General features: G+C 43.8%; 1 protein-coding gene across 9 annotated transcripts in view; it reads right to left on the bottom strand.

The window, feature by feature from the left end:
- NBEA (neurobeachin) overlaps positions 1-20,429 on the bottom strand; it is a 2,460,099-nt gene that overhangs the window by 484,869 nt on the left and 1,954,801 nt on the right. The window lies entirely within an intron of this gene.

The raw sequence follows: 20,429 nt of genomic DNA, 5'->3' as shown, positions 1-20,429 counted from the left end.
GACCCCTCAAACACTTCAAAGATGCCTGGAAATAGTTTTATTCAGACTTACGCCTCATCTGCAGCAGAAGTAACTTTGGATCTGAACGTGCAACCAGGTGTATAGCTACATACATGCATATCTCTTGGCCCTGCCCCACCCATATTCTGCCCCTTTTTTTCCTGATGTGAGATATTCACGCAATGCTATTTGTGCATGTATGTGAGTGGTTTATAAAATCAGGTGAACACATACATGTGCTAGATGCAGGACCATCTCCTGGTTTTGGCACGCGTCTGGCTTTTAAAATTCACCTTTAAGTGTAAGAGAGCTAATTTTTTGTTTTGATGTTTATTTTTGATGTCTTTGGTTTTATTGACATAGAAATAATATTTTGTTTGGATTGTATATTACTGCAAGTAATAAATGTACTAAATATATAAAGAGTCCCTTAATAAGAAATTTTTAGTAGTGAGAGCATGTTGATAAAGTAGGTTGTACATCACTGAATAAAAGATCATAGAACTAGAAACTAATCTGTTATGAACAAAGGGAAACTGGTATTCAATATGATCTTGAAAAATTGAAGAAATAGAAATATACATTATAAAATTCAACAAGGATGAGCCATACTGGAACGATTGCCAAAAGTCATCAGGCCTTCAAACCACTATTGCAATGCAATGGCAAGGATGATAAGCAATGCTCGTAAATCAGACCATATAACCCCCATCCTCAAGGACCTACACTGGCTCCCCATCACATACCGCATTCTGTTCAAAACGCTATCATTCACAAAGCCATCCACAACCATAACTCCTTGTGGTTCAGTGAACCCTTACAACTTACTCATGCTTCCCGCCTCTCCAGAGTGAACCGCAAATACACTTTACAAGTCTCCCCACTTAAAAAGGCTCGTCTGACAGCCACCAGGGACCGCACCTTGTCGATTGCTGGCCCCATGCACTGGAACACTCTACCCTTTAACCTTCGTTTGGAGCCATGCCCTCTTAAGTTCAGAAAAATGCTAAAAACCTGGCTCTTTCACCAGGTTTTCCCTGATTAATTTTCCTCGTTTGACTACTATACACCTCCCTGGCACCTCATACTCCTCCCGTCGCTCCATGACACCTCTCAATTGCTCTCTGATGACTCCATGTAGCCACATACTACTGCTTGATATGTTTTACATTTTGCATACTGTATTCTCTTTAGTTTTCATTTTTCATTTTGCTAAATTTCGCCTCTCTGTGCTTCCTTTTGTATTTATCAGTTGCCCCGTTCCCCCTCCCTGTTTATTGTAATTTTCCACCTTTTTTTACATTAAAATGTAAACCGATATGATGTGTATTTTAATGTTGGTATAGAAAAGCTGTTAAATAAATATAAATAAATAAATATTCCATATTGCTCATCCACGTGGACATATATAACGACAGGTATAATTCTGAGCAGATCAAAAAAGACTAAACAGCATGGAGAGTGCAGAAGAAAGGCAGGGATACAGGTAATGTTCTTATCTAAACTTACAGCCTAGGGTAAAGGAATGGCAAAGGACACAGACATCTAACAGACAAGCATATGGCTACATGGCATATGGCTACATGGCAGAATCAATGACATAATTATTTGATTATTTGGATCATGGTGTGATATACTTAGAATATCTGCTAAAACAAAGTTGTTTATCTGTAAAAGGTGGTCTCTGTGAACAGCAGGATAGTTGGTCACACTAGTAGTGGGTAACAAAATGTTATAGCATCAACGCAGAACACTTCTTAGATAACTCTGGAAAAGCCTAGGTAGCTTGCATGTACAGAGCTTCCTGCCCAGTTACGGTCAAGCAGGACCCCCTCAGTTGCTGAAAGAGCCAACTCCAAGGAGAAGAGATGGGAATGTGTGCCTGATTATCTTGCTTTTTATGGAGTAAACCTGTTACAGATAAGTAACTGGGTTTTTTTCTGTAGATGAGCAAGATGAATCAGCCATACAAGGGGGAATTTATAGCTAAATGTTACTTTCCAACAAAAAAGGGAAATAAATGATTTGTGAACAAGTTGGAAAATATATTTATGGGTAAAAACCTGTTTTTGCTTTTCCATTTTTTAAAATCTATATAGAAGAACAACCTGAAATAATATAATGGGCTCTAAGGGAGCTAGAGTTAGGTTCTATCCCTCTAAGAAATGCAGGATTAGTGCAAGGGTATTAGGCACCTTAGGCAAATTCCTCTTGTATCTCTTGAAGGAGAAACTTGGAGAACGTTCCTGTCCTTTCAAAGATGGAACACAAGGATTTGACCATGAAGATTTGATAGGATACCATTGGGATCTGAGAATAGCATTCTGAAAGAACTTTCTCTTGTAAAGGTCCCACATTTTGGGCTCATGCCCCAACTGCATTAAGAATGAGCCTTAGACTTCTTGGCCCTTTTCAAAGTCAATTCATTGACTTCAGACTGGTGTCGCAACTGGCCCTTGTTTAATCCCAGAGCTGAATGGATACAATACTTTGCATCTAAAGGGGACACACTCCTTTGTCCTTTGAGAAGAAGAGTCTAAAGGGTCAGGAAAATATCCTCCTTTAGAACATGAATCTAAAGACCTATGAGCGCAAACCCAGATCTCCTCAGATTCAGAATGTAAAGGGGAAATGAAGTTAAAAATCCTAGAGTCAAAACCTCACTAGGCTTTCCTGATGATTCCTTGGGCAATGGGATCAAGTAATACTAGACTATTCAACTTTAGCTTGGTGCAGAGTACATTGACACTTGGTGCAAGTGTCTCAAGAATCAGCTCAGTTTTCATCACAGCAGATGCGGAGATGCTCAAAGTTAGACCAAGCGAGGGCCTCAAGAGTTCTCATGTCTAAATTTCTCTGATGCTATCAGCACCTGAATGGGTTTAGGAGGAGAGAAGAACTCCTTTCGGATAACAAGAGGGAAGTAACAATGGCTATGACTAAAGGCTGATGCAGCTGGGTCTGTGGATGGGAGGCTGAGTGGTCCTCTTGAAGCAGTATCATGGGCATCTGGGCTGCTCCCGGAGGGAAAAGTGCTTATTTGGACAGGCAGGGTGGAGTCATGGTGGCAAAGTCAGGTGGTGGAGAGTGCAGCCCAGGGTAAAAGCATGGCAAAGGATACACACATCTAACAGACAGGTTTCTCACCAGGAGAAACACATGGAACAGGAACTCTGGATCCAAACACAAGCAGGACACTGGAGACTTAATTGTGAAACAGGAAGTTCTATGTGCAGAAGTGCTGTACATAAATACAAGTGCAGGAATCTTGGACAGGAATACATTAACCAGAACAAGGCTTGAATATTTACACAAGGCAAGGCTTGGATACTTATGCAAGGCAAGGCTTGGAGACCAGGAAACAAACTGGTAGCAGGGCAGATGCCAAGATGGCTATTGAACCAGCACTGTGTATTCTCTGAGCATGCCTTATATCTGCTGCAAATAAGAGGTACACCCAGTGCTTGTCCAATTGGACAGCTGCAGGGGCATGTCTAACTGTCCCAAGAAACAATACAAATATAATGGGCGGGTAATATATATAACTCTTGGAAAAGCCAGCAGTCTCAGTAGCTCTGCAGCAGGCTCACAGCTTAGAAATCCCAGGGTCTAAGGTTTCAATCCCATTGACCCTGACAAGCAGCTGCTTGGAAGGGTGGATCGATGTGGCCTCAATCTCCCTGCTCTTGGATCCATGCACAGTGCTGAGACACTGAAGTATTTTCCTTTGATATATAGTGCCATGCCTCTTTGGGAAGCCTTCTCAGGTAACAAGTGGTAGGAATGAAAACATTCTTTGTTCCTGGGTCAATGCTTGGTTTGGGTGCAGAGGCTGAATGAGACTTTCTCTGTGCCAACACATCACCAGGGGATCGGTGCAGCTCCTTGGTCTTTTATTGATGATGCTTTTGTTACTGGTGTTGATTAACCAGACTTTGTCTTCATGGCATAGATATCTTATACCCTAAGTTGCTGGAATTTGATGGGCTTGGTGACATTTTTGAGCAGATACCAGTCTATAACATCATGCCCTAACCAAACATATTGCATATAAACTTCAGGATGGTTGGTTATGGACATCTTGCAAATGCAGCAGAAGCTTTTCTTGAAGCTGCTGTTAGGCAAAATGAAGCCATGGGACTAAAGAAGTGTAGCAAGCCTTGTAATAGTAGGTGGATACACCTATATTACCCTTCTGCTCCGGCTGCCCTACCTGCCCAAGGCCTCCCCGTGCGTACCGGCACGAGACCCGTCGGGGTCCGGGAGAGCCCCTCGCTGCCTGCAGCCTGCTCGCCTCGTTTTCGGCCCGCCTGCCTCCGACTCCGCCCACCCTCCGACGTCACTGCCGCTGGGCCGGAGCCCTTTAAAATCGAAGCGGCGACTCAGGCAAGCCCCTTCTGCTCCGGCTGCCCTACCTGCCCAAGGCCTCCCCGTGCGTACCGGCACGAGACCCGTCGGGGTCCGGGAGAGCCCCTCGCTGCCTGTGGCCTGCTCGCCTCGTTTTCGGCCCGCCTGCCTCCGACTCCGCCCACCCTCCGACGTCACTGCCGCTGGGCCGGAGCCCTTTAAAATCGAAGCGGCGACTCAGGCAAGCCCCTTCTGCTCCGGCTGCCCTACCTGCCCAAGGTCTCCCCGTGCGTACCGGCACGAGACCCGTCGGGGTCCGGGAGAGCCCCTCGCTGCCTGCGGCCTGCTCGCCTCGTTTTCGGCCCGCCTGCCTCCGACTCCGCCCACCCTCCGACGTCACTGCCGCTGGGCCGGAGCCCTTTAAAATCGAAGCGGCGACTCAGGCAAGCCCCTTCTGCTCCGGCTGCCCTACCTGCCCAAGGTCTCCCCGTGCGTACCGGCACGAGACCCGTCGGGGTCCGGGAGAGCCCCTCGCTGCCTGCGGCCTGCTCGCCTCGTTTTCGGCCCGCCTGCCTCCGACTCCGCCCACCCTCCGACGTCACTGCCGCTGGGCCGGAGCCCTTTAAAATCGAAACACCGACTCAGGCGTCGCGCGCAGAAGGAGCGCGATTAAGGGGCCTGCCCCTTAGTGTGCCCCTTCGTGCTGCACCTGAGTGCCGCGCCCAAACCCTCCCACATCCGCCTCTGCAAAGGACATACGTCGCAGTTACTATCAAACGACGTGCAACAGGACCATCCGCTATACTAAGTACTCCTCTCACTATCTCTCAACCCGGACAATCGCCAACACGGTGAGCAGCTCAAAGCGCCAGGTCCTCTGTACTGCGTGCCTGTATTACTATTTGTACCCTACTGTCATTAACTGTAATTGTAATTGTAACTGTAATTGTAATTTTCTCTCACTCTGATCAGTGAAATGCGCGGACTTAGCTTGCTTCGCCGCATTTCTTCCTCACAACCATCATCTGCTAGTCCACTGTGCACCCTACCCAGCTACCTGCACCCCCATTTCATACCTGACATAAGGTACCAACATGGCCTTCTACCCAATCCCTCGCATTCATTACCCTCTCTCCAGACTACCACCCCCCCCTCTCCTCACCACCCCTCTCCCCGCCCCAGATCCCTCATCCCCATCCTTACCTCACCCCTAACCCAATTCCTCGGTCTCACCACCCTCTCCATTATGCTCATGAATGCGCAATCCATATCTAAAAAGACTCTAATCCTTAATGACCTGCTTACGGACTGCACTCCAGACATTTCTGCAGTCACGGAAACATGGCTCAAAGAATCTGATACCATCCTCATAAATCAACTCCCATCCTCCCTGTATGACATATTCCCCATCCACCGACCTAAAAAAAGAGGAGGAGGACTCCTATTAGCAGCTAAGAAACACCTTAACCTTAAACCTATCAGCATAACCGCTCCACCTAAGCTTGAAATAGGTCTCTTTAAGACAGCTACCCTGCAAATCTGCCTGGTTTATGCCCCCCCCCACCATCCTTGAGTCCAACCCCTCCCCCCTTATCGAATTTATTGTGGAATGGATGAAAACTGACACACCTTCCATCATCCTTGGAGATTTTAATCTTCATGTCGATTCACTCCCACCCACGACATCATGCGATACCTTCATTCATTCGCTCCTAGCCATAGGCTTCCGTCAAATTGTTACATCCCTAACCCACAAAGCTGGCCACACACTGGACCTGATGTTCATTAACTCCAGTTTACAGACCACCGACTCACCCACCTGCACCCCAGTGCCCTGGTCCGACCACTATCTCATTGAAAGCCGACTCACCACAAAGATATCCCTCCCAAGTAACCATCCTACTCACATCACCATCAAATACAGAAAAACCTGCCCCAGTGACGAACTTACCGACGCATTAGCTCTCTCCCTACCTAGGCTCATCTGCCCTGACCCAGACACAGCCTTAGCCTCTTGGCACAGCCTTACTGAAGACATTGCCAACAAGCTTTGCCCACTCTCCAAACGTATTATAAACACCACAGTGAAACCCTCCAAGCCCTGGTATACCCAAGAGCTTAGAACCCTTAAATGTAATCTCAGACAAAAGAAAGAAAATGGCGCAAGGACCCAACCCCACAACACTCCTCCATCTACAAAACAGCCTTACACTCATACAGATTGTCCACAATCAAACACAAGCGTGATTTTTATGGCAAAAAAATCCACGAATATACATTCAACCCTAAAGTTCTTTTTTCCTATGTCTCTAGCCTCACCACCCCTATCTCTCCTACCATTCCAGATGCAGAGGCTGCGGCTAAATGTGAAGAACTGGCAAATTATTTTCAAACTAAAATCTCCACCCTGCTTTCCAGATTTCCCCCCACCAATCCTTGTCCCACCACTAATCTACACTCGTCTCACCCTCTTTCCCAACCTTCAATGGCCACAATTGACCTTACCTCCTCTAAAGAAATCATAAGCCTCATTCGAAAACTCAAGCCAGCCTCTCACCCCAACGACACCATCCCCACCAAAGCTCTAATAGCCATCCCTGACAGCATAGCCAGCTCTATAGCAGACATTATCAACTGCTCCCTCACCCAGGGGACTGTCCCAGACTCCCTCAAACACGCTGTTGTCAAACCCCTCCTCAAGAAACCTTCCCTAGACCCAAAAGACCCCTCCAACTTCCGCCCCATTTCCAACCTCCCTTTTATCTCCAAACTAATGGAAAAGGTGGTCAATTCCCAACTTATGGATTACCTGGAAAACCATGATATCCTCTATGTTTCCCAATTTGGATTCAGGAAACACTTTAATACTGAATCCTTACTCCTTTCCCTCACCGACCATCTCCTCAGAGGTCTGGGACAAGGCCACAGCTACCTTCTCGCCCTCCTTGATATCTCAGCGGCCTTCGACACCATCAGCCACCACCACATCCTGACACGGCTAGAAAGCATCGGCATCTCAGGAATTGCCCTCGCCTGGTTCAAATCCTACCTCACTAACAGAAAGTTCTCTGTCAAAATTGGAAACTCCCTATCTGCATCCTACCCTTTACAACAAGGAGTCCCACAAGGCTCATCTCTCTCCTCAACCCTCTTCAATGTCTATCTCACACCACTCTGCCACCTCCTCTCTGACCTTAAACTCAAATTCTACTTATACGCTGATGATGTACAGATCATCATTCCCATTCACAACTCCATATCTGACGCCCTGGAGCACTGGGAAAATTGTCTAGCAGCTATCAACACACTCCTCACAAACCTTCAGCTTGCTCTGAACACAAATAAAACAGAACTCCTCCACATTTCTTCGCATCCCCTTGACCTCCGTGACCTCCCGCCCAACGACCCTAAACTGAACCTCCTTACTGCTCAACCCTCTGTCAGGGACCTAGGAGTCCTTCTCGATCCCAATCTCAATATGAAACCCCACATCAATTCCATCCTCAAAACTGGCTTCTTCAAACTCAATGTTCTAAAGAAACTCAGACCCTTGCTCTACACGCATGACCTCCGCACAGTGATTCAAGCCACCCTCACCTCCAAACTTGATTACTGTAACGCCCTCCTCTTAGGACTCCCCCAGTCTTCAATAAAACCACTCCAACTATTGCAAAACGCCACCGCAAGACTCATCACGAACACACGTAAACACGACCATGTTACCCCTATCCTCAAGGACTTACATTGGCTCCCCATCCTGTCCCGTATACACTACAAAACCCTGACTATAATACACAAGTCCATCCACACCCACAATTCAAACTGGCTCGACCTCTCATTCACTGCCTCCTTGTCCACCCGAGCCACCAGATCTACCAACAAAGGCACCCTTCATGTTCCATCCCTGAAAACAGCTCACCTCTCCTCCACCCGCGACCGTGCCATCTCTATTGCCGGTCCGGCCCTCTGGAACTCACTGCCTGTCCACATGCGCCTTGAACCCTGTGCAATCAAATTCAAAAAGAAACTAAAAACATTTCTGTTCAACCATGCCTACACAGAATAACCTCATAGTCCGTAGTCCGTACCCCCCCCCCCCCCCCCCCCAGAGGTTCGCCCTCCCCTCATTCCTAGGAGATACTAAATGTAAATTGTAAATTGTAAATTTATTTTCCTCTTGTTATGACTTACTTGTTTCTTTCCTTCTTACTGCCTCTTGTTTATCCCTCGCCCAGTTACTCTCCCTGTTGAAATGTACTTTCCAAGCTTCCAGTTATTATGTGAACCGGTATGATGTCCCCACAATTACCGGTATATAAATGTTTCTAAATAAAATAAATAAATACACTAAAGGACTGGTAATAATTTAAAATACTGGATGGAAATTGGAAGTGTGTGGATCTGGGAGACAAATAAATAATAGATTTTTATATTCCACTTTTCACATTTTTTTCAGCACTTCAAAGTGGATTAGATTCAGATACTGTAGGTATTTCCCTATCCCCAGAGGGCTTACAATCTGAGGGGGTCATTTATCAAAATGCGATAAGGTGTTTTCGCATGCGTTAAGGGCTTATCGCATGCGAAAAGCCCCGTTAACGCATGCGATAAGCCCTTAACGCATGCAATCGCACCATATTGTATGGTGCGATGCAAATTCAGAAAATAGGAGGAGTTAGGGGCGGAGAGTGGGCTGGGTTAGCCTGTCTGTGAAGAGCTATCGCACAGCCATAACGCCGATTTTAACTACACCTCTTTGGATTGCGTTAGGCTGTGCGATAGCTGCTGTGACTGTACGGTAAGGTTTCATCGCCATTTGCGATGTCTATTTCAGGCGAATTGACGGGTCGAGAGAGAGAGAGAGAGAGAGAGAGAGAGAGAGAGAGAGAGAGACTCTGACTATAATATCATGGCCCATAGCTAGGTATTTGTATCCCTATGGTAGGCCCACCTAGTAATTCGAGGTGGGGTTTAGGTAAGAGTGTAGGGGGGGTTAGGGGCTACTTTGACATTCTACGTGACACCTACGAACAGAACAGTGATCTCTTGTGAAGATTTGCTGGCCTTCGGAGTGAGGAAACTCACTCCAAGATGAGATTTGGGCAACGTTCTCTCAACCTAGCTTGATGTTACCCAGGTAGAGAGTCCATCAAGCTAGGTTGAGAGAACCTTGCTCAAACCTCATCTTGGAGTGAGTTTCCTCACTCCGAAGGCCAGCAAATCTTCACAAGAGACCAGTGTTCTGTTCGTAGGTGTCACGTAGAATGTCAAAGTGGCCCCTAGCCCCCTACACTGTTACCTAAACCCCACCTCGAGTTACTAGGTGGGCCTACCATAGGGATACAAATATCTAGCTATGGGCCATGATATTATGGCCAGTCTCTCTCTCTCTCTCCCTCCCTCTCTCCTGTGTGTCTAGGACCATTAACAATGGTCCCCTGGTGGTTGAATGAAGGAAATACAACAGGTCTGGCACTTATTGCAGAATCTGAAAATGGTATCACAATTTGCTCTAACTTAGCTCTTCGCACAGGTAATTAGCGCAAATTGCGATAAATGCTATATTAGCATAAAACATGCCCCTTTGGCTATCGCATGCGGTACTTACCGCAATTTGTTAAATCCACCCCTAACTTTGTACCTGAGGCAATGCAGGGTAAAGTGACTTGCCCAAGGTCACAAGGAGCGACAGCAGGACTCAAACCCTGGTTTATAGCCCACTGCTTTAACCACTAGGCTACTCCTCCACAAGAGAACTAGCAAGAAAATAATAGGGGAACTGTTGCAAATCCTAGGGGGAAACAAAAAGTAAATGAAAAAGGGAGTTAAAAAAGCAACATGGAATGTTATGTATTTAAATGGTCATGGTTTTTCTAATAAAATGTTTGACCTGCAAATCATCAATGTAAAAGAAAACATTCATATTTTTGCAGTCATTGAAACACGGTTAAGAGATAATCAGAAATGAATGGTGACCATTACTAACTATGCTCATTTCAAAAAAGGTACGAAAGGTAATAAAAGAAAAGGGGGGAGGTCAGGAACAGGGCTTTATATGTTAGAGACAAAACAAAAATAACTGAAATATAAACGGATAGATTTTAAAATGCTGCGCATGTAAAAAACGGGGGTTATGCGAGTGGCCGGGCCTTGTGCGTGCCATGTGTATTTTCATAGGGGTGGTCCGGGAGCAGGGAGGGGCGGAGCTGGAGGCGGCCGGTACAGCGGACATTTGCCGCTGTGCCAGGAAAGTGCATGCCGGCAGTTGGCTAGCTCGCGCAAGTTGCTTTTGCTCCAATGGAGCAGTAAGCAACAAAACAAAACCAAAAATAGGTATGAGACAGGATTTAGGTGGTGGGCAGGAGAGGTGAAGAGGGAGGGAATATGGGTAGGGGGTTAGGAAATTCCCTCCCAATCCGCTCTTTAATTGGAGTGGACTGGGAGGGAACTGGGAGGGGCCCAATTTCATTGCCGCGCAAACTTTTCTAAAATTAGGCCTCCCTGCGCACACCACCCACACATGCGTGCGCGGATTATAAAATCCTACGCACATGTATGCACAGCCCATGGATTTTATAACATGCATACGCTGGTGCGTGCATGTCATAAAATCGGTGCATCCTTGTATGCATGCCGGGAAGCGTGGGCACATGGATGCATGTGTGCACCTTTTAAAATCTACCCCAAAGTGAGCAAGAAGCAGCAGAGGTGACATAAGCAGGGGTGGCCAACCTTTCATTTACCAAGAGCCAAAGTGAGAGAATGCACAGTACCAAAAAGCCTCATATTTTCAAGAGATTGAGGAGGGGGGTTACCCTTTGAGGATCTGGGGGTCTCCCCCTTTCCCTCTTCTGCATGAGTATCTTGCCCCATTCACCAACTGTTTCTCTCAATTCTTCCACAAGTCTTTCTTTTTCCTTCTGTCCACCCCAGTTTCTCTTTCTATTCCATCCTGTCCCCACTAGTCTTTGACTAGCATCTCCCTCTCTACTCCCCTCCACCACTCTGCACAATGTCCCTCTCTCTCAATCCCCCATCTTGTCACTACCAGTCTCTTGCTTGACAGTCCCAGTATAACATCTCTCTACTACCACCACCACCCCCAACAAGAATGATGACTAGGACTCAGCAGCCCTAACATAACACCAACAACTCTATCCCTTGTGCTACTTTACCTCCTCTCTCCTCAGCTCAACACCAATATCCTCCTTAACATCTCATTTTTTTCTCTTTGCCCAACCCCTCTCTCTTCTACCCTATGCCCAGTACCAGTATCCCCCTGCCTCTGCTCCCTTCCTTTTTCTCCCTCTGCTCCCACCCCTCTCCTTCTCTCTCCCTCTGTTCCCATCTTTCTCTCTTTCTCTCTCTCCTTTCCCCACTTACCCTCTGTTTAGCCCCCATTGCCCCCACCACTTCTCTACCCCTTCCATGCTTTACCTTAAACACCCTTAGCCATCACCCCTTCTGAATCTCACACACCCACCCCCATCATACCTCTATGTGTATCTCTCTCAAACCCTTCCCCATCACAATCTTCATCTTTCTCTCATTCCTCTACCCTCCATCATAACTCTAGCTTTCATTTCTCTATCCATCGCTTCTATCACCACATAGAAACATGATGATAGAAAGAGACCATATAGCCTTTCTAGTCTTCCCTTCACATCAAATATTCTGCTTAACAATCCCAACATTCCCTCAGATTTATTGAATGTTTATCCCATGCATTCTTGAATTCAGATACTGTCCTTGTCTCCACAGTAAAGCTGTTCCCTGCAGAGAATCCAAAATCTCACTGCTTCTAGAAGACACTGCAGATTGGCATCCCTAGCAATAGCACCTCACCTTTCATAGCAATTTTGTGAATATGCTCCATTATCTGTCTATTTCTTCTGTCTGTGAAGGTCTGTATATTACAATATAAATAGACACTCCATTTCATCTTTCCAGATTAACACACAGTGCCTCCTCCTTACCTCACAAGCTCTGCAATTCCTGTTGCATTAATATTGTTTTTTAGACATAATGCAAGTCCTCCCTTTTTTCCTACTTGGTTCCTTCCTAAATAGATTGTAGCCGGTATAATTATATTCCAGTCATGGTTTTCCATGTACCAAGCCTCAATGACAGCCACTACATCCAAGTCACCTTCTTCCATGACTGCCTCTAGATCTGGGACTTTATTTCCCATACTATGAGCATCAGAATACATAGCGTTACAGATGTTGTCCTTTTTTCCCATTTCAATACAAGTGTTTAATGTTTTACTCACCTAATACCTGAGGGCTTTGACTTATCTTAAGGCTCTGTTCACCCATCCCTGATAATTCTGGTTTTAAAACTCTCTTAAATAGGGTTGCCAGTCAGTTCTGGAAGACACTGTGCCCATTCTTTCATAGGTGGACCCCATCTTTGCTCAGAAGTCCTTGAAATATCATCCCAATGGTGCAGGAAGCTGAAATACTCGTCAACACCTTCTACACAGCCACGCATTCATCTCCAGAATGTGCACCTATCTGCTTTACCCTCTTCTCCCAGAGCCATGAAGTCACTTTTGAATGTCCTGTTTGTCTGTATGTCATATGTCTTACTGATGACCTGTTTGTCTGTATGTCATATGTCTTACTGATGTTTTATACAAATATACAAATTTTAAATAAATAAAATAAAATAAAATTGGCTGGCTTGCCCTGGTCAAAATCCTCTCATAGCTGCCTAGTGATCAGAGCTTTCTGAGTTGGCCATTTTTCCACTTGAGAAGCGAAACCTTCTGTACCACAGATCTATATCTCAGAGCACAGTATGGCCCTGTCCCATGTTCCCCTCAAAGTAACATTTCAACTCTCAGAATTCTGAATCCAACTCCCCTCAGTGACTCGTGGAGTCACCATATATCCTCCAAGTTCTTTGATCCACTCACTGGAGATGGACCAGCTTGTCACTCCTGAATGACTCAGATTCTAATGAATCTTCCATTTCTGGAAAATTCCTAATGCTTAAAAACAGAAGAAGAGGCTGGACTCCTCTACATTTACAATGGAACAAAAGCATAAGAGTCTATATACAATCAAATCTAAGAACAGGAAGATTCTAAACTGAAAGCATATCTGAAACAAAAGGTGTCCTACATGAAAAGTGATGCTCCTCTGACTAATTTTATGTTATAGTTTCTGGAACATTACAATTGTCATACCATTACCAAGAGATTTTATTTTCCCAAACTGGGTGGTAACTGAAACACACTCTGTCAGTTTTCCGCTTCTTCTTGCCAGTTGTATTAAAATGCAGCTAGGAGCATTTTTTGACTAGAGTTTCAGGAAAATAGAGTATAAAAGAGCTGATGAGCAATGAACGCTTCTACCTTCCTCAATTAATCTTGTCTCTCTACCTTTGCTTTTGCTTTCCCTCTACATGAAGGTAATAATGACACCCTCATCCATTATCCTTTTATCCCTGTTATTCACATGAAATTGCTTAATAATATGTTACAGATTCGTCTTCACTCACATAATTCTTCCTGTCATTTGCAGTATATCATCCTACAACATACAGCCCACTTTCACTGGCCATTCTTTGAAGATTATTGTCAGTGACATCTTCAGGATGCGTTTAGAATCTGGAGCATCATTTCCGTTGCAATGGGGAATTACACTGACTTATCTGTCATTGCCAAAAGCACAACAAGCAATTCAGTGTTAATGCAAAGGTAAAACAGGTTTTATCATGCCACCAGAACAAGAGCTCTTGTAAATTTATGATAATATGGCCCTTTCATATTTTAATAACCTCTGTCCCAAATGAAAAATGCACATATGCACTGTTAGTTTGATAATGTTTGTCAGAGAGCAGTGAGTAACTTGTTGTTGAACCTCTTGTAATTATTTAGTTTAAATCTATTTATGAATGCTAATCTAACACAGTGCTCATGTAGTAAGCAATCATTAGCCTTCAAATACAAATTTTTGCAAATATTCCCACAGCGTGGATTTTTTTTCTCTCAACATCTTAAGGAGAAAACAGAATTCATAAATAGTCTCTATAGCTCGTGATTCCATTTGTTTTCCTCATCCGAGCTATACTGTCACAAACGAGCAGTTTTCCCTGATCTAAGGTGGCATTCCAGAGGGACCTAAGCTATCCAGTGTGCATGCCAAATCTGACAACACATGACAAGCTGGTAGGCATGAAGTAATTTGACTAATTATGCTGGATTAGAGCATATTAATGCAAGCTGTTTTCTCCAGAGTTAATGACCTGCTGACTGGGTTCTGCAAGGCCCACTAGGTCTGCAGACAGCTTAAAAACAAAACCCTACTTTCTAAGCCCTTGTTATTTTACCTCACCAAATGAGTATATCAATCTACTATGCAGCAAAATATAGCAACAATTTGGTGTAATATAACCCAATACAGTGTTTTCTAGCTTTCTGTCTCAAGGGTAATTTTTGATATAAAAATTAAAATTGGGCTGGCCCTATGCCTCAGTGCCATGCAGGGGGCTTGGGTTTGATTACTAGGGTAGATCATCTTTTTTTCTGGCCCACCGAGGATGCTGAAAAGACAACGTTCAGAGAGAATCCCAGTCATGGTTAAGAACACAAGACCCATAACTGAGGGTTCTGGAAGGAGCCCGGAAGTGAGTTCACCACCTGAGGGTTGTCTCTGTAATAACTGTGCTAAAGGAGATGAGAGGGAGATATAAAATAGGGAAAGGATCCTTGCGTAGTTGAGGAAACTTTGTAGCATCTTAGCAGTAGCAAAGGCTGGTTCTGATTGAAGTGGAAATACAAGGGAATAGGGGGTAATCTGTCAGACCTAAAAATAAATTAAAATATGCTTTCATTTTGTGAAATAAAAACATTTAAAACAAATGAATAGAGAGTCTCCTAGACATTTAAGAGTCTCCCAGGAAAAAAGACCAGTAAGATGACAACAGCAAAAGCAGGTACTGCCATGTAATTTAAATAAGATTCTAGATTCAGCTTTATGTCCATTCTGTTTGAATCTCCATTTTTCTTCTGCTCATCAATATAGAAATACTGAATCATACTAGTGTTCAAACCTTAACAGAAATGTATATGTATACATGTTTGTGTGTGTGTTTAAATATATATATCTACATATATCAATATACCGTATGTATGTACACAGACACACACATATATATACATACATATATATATATATACACACACATTCATAAACATACATATACCACAACAGTTTGATGGCTTCTATCACAACACTGACACTTCGATTGACTGTACATTGCTTTCAAAGTGTGGAAACAGTTTAAGAAATACTATTTTTTTTATTATCTAACATCTAATATATAGTGATTTAACTTCTATATACAAAAATAAAGTCAAGATATTCTTTGACCTTGTACATATTTTTTAAAATGCAGTTCTTTGTTTCCTGTTTCTATGTAATAAATAAATAAATAAATAAATACATAAATAAATAAATAATGAAAGAAACCACAAACTAAAGAAAAAAACAAACATGATATTAATTCCAAATTTGTGAAATTCTAAGAATGGAGCCTATTTTCCCCCTACTAAAAAAAAAAAAAAAAGGTAAAAAATTGTCTGTACACAAAGAAACTGTTCTGAGACTGAAATGAAGCATTACTTTTATTTTTAAACCCCATGAGCCATAAAACCTTTGCAGAAAAAACAAATATTGCAAAGCAAGCTATGCAGAGATCACTGAGCAGTACACAGTTTACTGTTTCTGAGACCTTAGTTTATATACAGCATTGACATAAATGAGTGAAATCATTTAGATATGATGGCTGTAAAAATTCATAAATAAAAAATCATGATCTTCACCAAAATCCTGCTGCAGAATGAATGCCCCAAGCAAGCACCAATTTATTCAGTATTATTACTTTTAGGCCTCAGGAATGGGTTTATGGAGAAAGAAAATGTTTCTCTGGTGACAGCATAAAAAATACTTCTTGCATAGATCTACTACTATTATTTGATAGTGGGAACCTTAAAAATGCCCTCAAACCAAAAAGTAAATAAAATAAAAATAGAAAACGCTCCTCTGATTCAGAGCTTGCCTTGGGAAACCTTATAAATGTATCAGTAAAACGAGAATCTGATTACCTAATAAGAGATACTTATCAACTATAAAATAGCATCTGGGTCTTTCAGATTGAAACACAGGGATGGCACTTTTAAACAGCCATGTGGGCGCACATGTACGCACATATGCCAGCTTGCACCAATCGATACAGCCATTTATACGATGTCAATCTAAGGTACTCCTGGGGGAATTCTGCGTAAAAAAATGAAAACTTCTGTGCATACACGGGTAAATTGGTGAAAGCTGTGCCGCATCCATGTACGTGCACGTCCCGGCGTACACACATAGACGTGATTTTATAACATGCATGCGCCGCGTACACGTTATAAAATCGTTGGCTTGCACACACATGCGTGCTGGATTTTGTAATCTTCATTGCGCATGTGTGTGCGGCGCACGCAGGGGGGAGGGTAGAATTTTGCCAATTTCGCGCGCGGTGACGCATCACAGTCTTTCCCAGTTCCTTCCCTGCCCCTCCCTGGACCGCCCCTTGGCAGAGGCCTGGTTCTTATGCATGTAACTCTCGTTTTCCTCGTGCGCACCTTTTTTAAAATCAACCCGACATTTTCTAAATTCAGCACATTTATTTGTCAAAATAACACAATATTTTTGTAAATTATCATTTTCCATTTCAGTGTAATCCAGTATTTTCATTTAAATAATAGTACAGAAAACAAAGAGCCTTCACACTTTTCTCACTTCGTGGCCTCGGAGGGAACGGGGAACGCCATTGGGCCTCCCCTAGGGCTCGGCACGCGCAAGGTGCACAAGTGTACACCCACTTGCGCGCGCCGACCTCGGATTGTATAACATGCGTACGGAAGCGCACAACCCGGCGCGCATGTTATAAAATCTGGGGTTGGCATGCACAAGGGGATGCACACTTGTGCACGCCGAGCCCTAGGGGAGCCCCGATGGCTTTCTCTGTTCCTTCCGAGGCTGCTCCGAAATTGGAACGACCTTGGAGGGGAACTTTCCTTCTGCCCACCCCCCCCCACCTTCCCCTCTCTTCCCCTACCTAATGCACCCCCGACCTTTGTTTTAAAGTTGCGCCTGCCCCGGCCTAGAGGCCCTACAGAGGACTCTGGCCATGCCCCCGCCCCACCCCTTTTTCCAAGCCCCGGGACATACGTGCATCCTGGGGCTTGTGCACGTTGCCAGGCCTATGCAAAATAGGCTCGGCGCACATAACCCCCCTGCATGCGTAAATGCAGCTGGATTTTAAAATCTGCCCCTAACAGTTTAGATCAGAAGGATCCAAAAATGGTCATAGCCATCAAATGAAACACAGAAGGAAGTAGATTCTTCATGAGATTAGAAATATGAGATGAAAAAGTCAATGATCAATCAAGGGTGACCCCTAGAATGGTCATGGAATCCATGAGATGAATTGTATGCGAGCCATGAATGGGATTGGTATTGAGTCCCAGCACTTTGTCCTAGAAAACCATATGGCTTCTGACTTAGGCCTGAATTTATCAAAATGCACTAAATATCGCCTGTGCTAGGAAAAGGGGCGTGTTTATGGTAATAGGCAGTTTATTGCAATTGCACTAATACCTATGCGAAGAGCTAAGTTACCATAGATTGCAATAACTTTTTGCACTTTGAGATAAGTGCCAGAATGTGGTATTTCCTACATACAACCACCGGGGGTGGGGGGAGGGAGGGAGAGAGAGACTAGCCATAATGCCCTCATCCTAGATATGTATTTATATCTCTATGGGAGGCCCACCTAGTAAACTCGAGGTGAGGTTTAGGTATTAGTGTAGGGGTTAGAGGCCACTTTGACATTCAAAGTGAGACGTATGAGCAGAACAGTGCTCTCTTGTGAAGATTTGATGACCCTCGGAGTGAGGAAGCTCACTCAAGATGATATTTGTGCAATGTTCTCTCAATCTAGCTTGATGGACTCTCTACCTGGGTAACATTTATTTATTTATTTAAAACTTTTTATACCGGCATTATTGGGTATATCATACCGGTTCACATTCTAACAAAAGGTTGGAAAATACATGTAACAAGGACTAAACGGTGAGGGCAGGGAGCATGCAAAAGTCAGAATGGAAATACAGTACAATTGAAAAGAAAACTCCTTAACATAAGTAACTATCCATATGTAACAATATGGGTAACATCATAATGGCATAGTATTATATACTATATACATAAGTACAAAAACAGAATAAATGGCTGATTACAGATGGGAGCGAGTAAAGGTTAATCAGGATAGGCCTGTTTAAACAAGCATGTTTTTAGTTCTTTTAAATTTGAAGGAGCATGATTCGAGACGGAGATTTGTGGGCAAGGAGTTCCAACATGAGGGGCCTGCAATTGAGAGGGCACGGACCCTTGTGGAGGAAAGGTGTGCTGTTTTGAGAGAGGGCACGTGCAGGGTTCCTTTGTTGATTATTCTAGTGGGCCGATTCGGGTGTGCAAAGCTGAAAGGAAAATCAAGCCAATTGGAGTCATGAGAGTAAATAGATTTGTAGATAATAGTAAGAGTTTTGTAGAGGATACGGGAGGGGATGGGGAGCCAATGTAGGTCTCTGAGGATGGGGGTAATATGGTCTGTTTTACGGGCATTCTTGCTATTGCATTTTGGAGCATTTGAAGTGGTTTTATGGTGGATCAAGCTAGGTTGAGAGAACACTGCACAAATCTCATCTTTGAGTGATTTTCCTCACTCCGAGGATCATGAAATCTTAACAAGAGAGCACTCTTTGCTCGTACGTCTCACTTTGAATGTCAAAGTGGCCCCTAACCCCTACACTAATTACCTAAACCTCACCACGAGTTACTAGGTGGGCCTCCCATAGAGATATAAATACCTATCTAGGGTGAGGGCATTATGGCTAGTCTCTTACTCTCTCCCCCAACAGCCTAGATAGCTAGGCTGATGCTCCAGGGACTTTGAGAACACATCACAAAATGCAATGAAGCCTTAACACAACCTATTGCACGGCTTAACACTATGAAAAAGGTATAGCTAAAATCAGCATTAAAGTCATGCGATAGGACTTCGCAAAATGGTTAACCCAGCCCACTCCCACCTCTAACTCCTCCACTTTTCGGGTTTGCATCGCACCAGACGTTATGGTGCTATCGCATGCGTTAAAGGTGCTTTTCGCATGCGATAAGCCTTAAAGCATGCGAAAACGCCTTATAGAATTTGATAAATGACCCCCTTAGTGGAATTACTTTAAGTTTGAAAGACTTAAGCCAGACAGCTATTTTAGTAAGACACTGATTAAATTAAGAAGCGGGTCCTGCAATTCAAGATCACAATGTGCAATAATATGGATATATCAGCATAGAAATAGCTGGCAAAGCAGAGGCTCTGAATCAATGTTGCAAGGGGTGCCAGGTACAGATAAAAAAGGTGAAAGCACAGATCCCTAAGGGACACCACAATCTAGTTCTTTTGGTGTGGAAGAAACTGCGTTCCAAGCAATTTGATAAAATCTATCTCTTAAAAAAGACTGAAAACACACATCACTAACAGAACTGAGCCAAACATTTTCTAACAAAAGTTCAAATTTTGTCTAAATAACTAAGAAGTAGAGCACACATCTAGACTATGAATACTTTGGCCTGCATAACTGTATCTGACTACTTGGCTATACAACATTACAAGAAAAACTCCTAAGAGCTACATGCAATAAACAGAGGCATTTCTAGGTATCTAAAATATCCGGGGCATAGGCACATAAGCCAAGATATTGACAATTAACTCATCAAGATCAACAGTCACTCCCATCCAGAACAATCCTGTAGAAACACATAATTAGGAAATTACACTTTAAATACTAAATTTTAAATGATCTCTATTCTATGTTCCCATGCAGCTGTCACCAGGCAGTCATCGTATATTACATGTGACAGAGAAACCACCCAGTTAGTGCAATATTGGTGGAAGTCCCGTGGCTCTCTCCACACCCACCTCTTACCTCCCTCCATATAGAGACAGAACACCCCTGCTCATAA

Source organism: Rhinatrema bivittatum, chromosome 5 (genome assembly GCF_901001135.1).
Source record: "Rhinatrema bivittatum chromosome 5, aRhiBiv1.1, whole genome shotgun sequence".
Classification (NCBI taxonomy): Eukaryota; Metazoa; Chordata; class Amphibia; order Gymnophiona; family Rhinatrematidae; genus Rhinatrema; species Rhinatrema bivittatum.
This window is presented reverse-complemented; position numbering and strand designations above follow the sequence as displayed.